This window comes from Pollachius pollachius, assembly GCF_949987615.1.
Source record: "Pollachius pollachius genome assembly, chromosome: 13".
Classification (NCBI taxonomy): Eukaryota; Metazoa; Chordata; class Actinopteri; order Gadiformes; family Gadidae; genus Pollachius; species Pollachius pollachius.
In genome coordinates this window covers 19325103-19330607 of record NC_136946.1, presented here as the reverse complement: position 1 = coordinate 19330607, position 5505 = coordinate 19325103, and positions in this window count along the sequence as shown.

Here is a 5505-nt window from a genome sequence, read left to right as displayed (position 1 = left end):
CAGAGACCTGTGACCCCCACTCTCATTTAAGGTCTGAGAGGTGGGGGAAGAGAAACAAAACGCACAGAAGCCCTTTACATTATGTCTTCCTTATAGGCTAACAATCTTCACTTGAAAGACGTCACTTAAACGTGAGCCCTTTATGACTCTCTTTAAGATGCCTCATTTGAAGAGGCGATACAGTGCTGGTTCTACAGAACAAGGAAACGCTATCAATACCGTTCACCTTTTGATGACTCACCTTTCTGGCCCCCCTGTCTCTTGCAGATGTTGTCTTTTTGTCTTTTGATTATTTGCGTCCTCTGTTTTCTTTTGAGTTTCACCACATTTCAGGCGCTGCCATGAACTACAGTTGCCACTAAAGGGGGCCAGCTGTACTAAAGCCACTGCTGTTCACCCCACACTAGCGCTCAACCCTCCATCTGAAAAGTAGAGATGAAGAAGAGAGGTTAAATGATAGCTACACGGCCACTTATTTACCACTGAAGCAGTAAGGCTCAGAGTTGGCCTCAAGTTTCTGGGGATATTGACAGTTAATCTGAAACTGTAGTCTTTAATATTTCTGGATAATTCTTCTCCATGTCGACAAATTTGGCCCACCTAAGCCAATTAATTCAACCTCAGTCCAAGAGGTCCATTGGCTATGTTAAATAGCTGGGTTCAACGATTACAACTTCAACCCCTTAATATCCTTGTCGGCCATTTTAGATTCCACCACAGCTGTTTGTGCTGTGCTGAATGTAACACATCCTCACTGACAGCGCACAACAACACCACCACCACGGTACATTCAGAAGGACCCCGTCAACACGGAACCCAACATGCTCCCACACAGAAGTCTGGGCATCCTTGGGTTGATTGAGGGACTTTGGGACAGGAGAAAAAAACGCTGCCTAATCCAAATAAACAATTTCCATTCATCAAATAAAAAGGGGTCAGCATGTCTGGAAAGAAGATGAATCAGAAATGTAATGCACAGACACGGCCATGTTTGCATACAGTATGTAAGAATGGCCTATTTATGTATATGTGTGTGTGTGTGTGTGTGTGTGTGTGTGTGTGTGTGTGTGTGTGTGTGTGTTTGGACACTGTTGTGCGCATTAAGCCCACTTGCAAAACTGAACACGACCCCCTACCCCCTGTTTGGGAAACTACTTTTACTTAGAAGGAATGCTAGGTATAAATGTCTGTCAGGTGACAAGGTGAAAACAGCCTTATGCGTGAACCTATCAGAGTCTACCGTATGCCTAAAGTATCAGTGTAGCATAAAGCTGTGTTTATTGATCTGACAGTTAACAGTCCGTGCTAGCCCCCCCCATCTCCCACCAACTCCCCTGCACGCTAAACAACGTCCGTCTGACCCATAGAAAAACCCTTATAGAAAACACCTGTGGACACCAGCCCATCATCATCATCGACCTCATCAATTATTGGTCTATGGGCCCTATTCACCAAGCGGCCATCTTGCCCTGGCTAGCTGGTTGGGTGAACTGTAAGCTAAATACCGCATCCAGTTCACCCTACCATTGCTTGTTTTTTTCCTGTGTAAAAGGTACAATATGCAACTTATTTCCAAATTCAGTCTAAACTAGTCTCACAAATCGATCGACAATCGGATTGTGCACCGATTGCAAGACTCTTCTACATTGGTATCACCATAGTGCTGTAGCAGATGATCGTACTGGAGGTCGATTCAAAATATGCCATCCAGGAGCACACCCAAACTAAACATATTGCCGGGCGGAATACAAGCAACATGACCTGGTCGGACACCAATGTACTTGGACAAAGTTTCTGTAAAGGTTTTAAATCAAATCCGAAGAGTAGACTGGCCACTGTAGAAATACATTTGTTAAAATCGTGTTCTGAAACCTCCACTTGCAGCCGGAACAGGAGGCACTGCATAGCCTCTGCCCCTCTCCCCTTCTGGTTTCCACTGCGAGCACTGGGTCCCAGCCCCCGAGAAGTTTGGCTCTAGCATTGTCGAAGTTCTGTATCTGATATTATGAAGACCCTCACTTTATGTCTTCAGGGATACAGGTTAATGGGTCAGACTCTGCAACAGCGTGGATAAATCTCCTAAAACAAAGGCTTGCTTTTTGAGGATTGGTGGGGTAAGCAAAGAATAGGGAGAGGGCGGGGGGAGCAGCAGAGGGTTTTTAATCTAGATTTAGACTGGAGCTAACTTTAAATCTAAAATCGTGCATATTGTACCTTTCTGAGCACTTTAGGGCATACAGCGAGTAATCCAATCCAATTTGCTTCCCGTTAGGCAGGTTGACCTTTGAACCTGATATTTCTGAAGGATGATGTCATCATCGCTCTTACCAGTTGACATCTGCACCGTGTCAATAGGATATGCTACTCAATTCTGCAGGGTTTTGATCAATTAAAACAGGAACGTTGAAGTGGAGTGCAACTCATCATAAATGCACGTATTGGTAGGAAATGGTTCAAGCTTTAGAGAGATATAAGAGCAACTGGCTAGAACATGAATTCATTTGTCCCAGGGTTTGCTGTCTTTTACAGTGACTTTTATTTGTACTGTTTTCAGTTGATTTTCTAAAGGTTCAACCGACACTTTTTTTAAATGTACAACAGGTCCTTAGTGTTAGTGGACAGTGGCTGGAGGGCATACACGTAAGGCTGTGTGCATGAACGCACACACACACACACACACATACACACACACACACACACACACACACTTAGAGCTATTCTTTATTAAATTGCTTTGATACGTAACATGATAAATGTTCCATGTGCATTTCATTCTGTTTATGTTCTGCATCTCTTTTTGCAACTGTATTGGGGTCAGAAAAGGTGTCAAATTTCTATGATTTTTATTTAATTATTTTGGAAAATGATTATGGTTTATAAGATGTGAATGTTTGTTAAGTTTATATTCTGTACATTATTGGGTTATGATGTTTTAGTTATGATCAACAGTAAATGTAGCATTTCTGTGAAGCTAATTCATGGAGGATGAAGCTTAAACAGACACAAACACATCCACACACATCCACCCACCCACCCACATACACACACAAACACACACACGCACACGCACACACACACACACACACACTGTTGTCATCAACTAAAAAATCCTTTCAAATTCTTTCTTATCTTATTCGGCCAGTGCAAATGTCTTTTGAGAGTCGAAGAACACTTCCATTTCCTGTCCATTCTTCCAGTGTCTCAGGTGCTCAGCTTTTCCATTCAAACTAAAGCATCTATTCCACACAAGCGAATGTAATCTGCCTCTTCAGCATGGTACAATCTAGTGCAATATTTACCCGCCAAGATTCTCTCATTCTGGCACTTTAATGGGACTTGCCGTCGCAAACCTACAACCATCCTCTTAAAAAAAAATCCTCTTTGAAAAACTTTACTTGGCTGCCATACAAGGTTAGCAGTAGCATTAGCATTAGCAGAGATGGGAACTCCCAGCTCAGTCACTTCATGGTCTCTTTTGGTATTTAAAGTATACACAAGAGTTTTTTAAGTATCCATGGTAACCTGTAGGGGAGACCTCTGCATTGCATGCTGTTAGTAGTGGTCCGGCATTAGAGAAGGGGTGGGCTGGGGGGAGGTGTGGGTCTGCTGGGACAACTCTGCAGTCAAGACATGGGAAAAGGGATGGGACTGGTGCCTTTCTGGCCTTTGTTCTGATCTCGGCGGCGAAACAGGGCACGTCGGCCCTCTACACCTAATAGTTAATGCTGCTTCCAGAAAGGATATTTTTGGTAGAACTTTCATTTTGATTTCCCATATTAATACCCGTGCTGTTTTTTTTTGTTTTGTTTCTGTTGCCAAAATGTAATTCAAAAAACAAACATTTATCAAATGTGTTTAATCAATTTGTTCACCATTGAGTGTGATTGTTGTTTTATTATTATTATTACAGCAAACGTTGGTATTTTAGAATATATATATATATATATATATATTACGATATAAGGATGCGTTTAGAAGCATTGTTATAACTTTAATCAGGACCTCTGGGCATTGATGGCTGTGTTTGATCACAGCTGTGTCTGATATGTAGGACTGTGATTCATCACAGCTGTGTTTGATATGTAGGACTGTGACCAATCACAGCTGTGTCTGATATGTAGGACTGTGATTCATCACAGCTGTGTTTGATATGTAGGACTGTGACCAATCACAGCTGTGTCTGATATGTAGGACTGTGTTTGATGTGTAGGACTCAGATGTGTAGGGATGTGAGTGATCCCAGCTGTGTTGGAAAACCGCTGTGTTTGATCAAAGCAGTGTTTGATGTGTAGGGATGTGATTGATGTGTTTGATGTCTAGGGCTGTTCAATAACAGCTGTGTTTGATGTGTAGGGCTGTTTGATCCCAGCTGGGTTTAATAACAGCTGTTTTGGATCACACTTTTAATGTGTAGGGCTGTTTGATGTGTAGGGGGCTGGAGGCATGAACACGCGCACCGTCAGGGAGCCCCTCTCCAGGCATGTGTCCCTTCATGAGCATGTCACATAGGTCAAATGGCTTCCACAAAACTACCTCTGAGGCCACTAGGGGGCGCTAGTCTAGGAAACCAAGCAAGAGATCACTCGTTGTCTAAATTGACATGTATGCTATGCATGTTCTGACTCTTCTGCACGTGTCTCTTTCTCTTTTTCCCTCTATCCCTCTCACTCTCTCTCTCTGTCTCTGTCTCTTTCGGTCTCTCTCTGCCCATCCCTCCTCTCTCCATAACATCCTATAGACATTCTTTCACTGACTTGCTGCCATTCGACATTCCAGCCCCTGTCATCGCTAACTTATGTATTGGAACTATCGTAATGAGAAACATTCAACACAAATCAAAGCAATAAGTTAAAAAACCCTAAAGACAAAGTCTTCCACTTCCAATCGACGACGTTCAAAATGAGATGTCTTTCAGACTTGTTTTATTTTCTAATGGAATATGAAAACCTCTTTTCGATCTCTCTATTAGAAGAGAAACCAACCTACGCTTACCTACTGAGAATAAAATAAATCACTTGACTAACTTATTAACTTATTTGTTTCAATTAAAGCTCTTTGGATTGAACCGTTTTCTACTCTTTATTTCCCAACAGCAAAGAGGTGTAATAAACCGAGTGCATTAGCATTTAGGGTCGCCGGACTGTACTTAGTGCCGTTTCCGAAGTACTCGCAGAACACCAAGGGTGCTCTGTTCCATTCATGGTTTATAAATAAGTCTTTTTTTATTTTTTATTGTTTGTTGTACACATTTTATTAATTCCTTATTGCCCAGCTATTCATTTCTAAATTGTAAACATTCTAAACTTATACATATTAAAAAATGATTGCAAACATACTATAAAGAAATGTAATTGCATCTTACATCTCTCATGAACTGATTCCAAATGTAATTTACAAAACAATCAAATTAAGAACCCTGAAAAAGATTTAGTTAAATGGTCCAAAAACCACCAAAGGGAAACAAACAACGTAAATGTGACTGAACATTTAACTGTATAACTTACG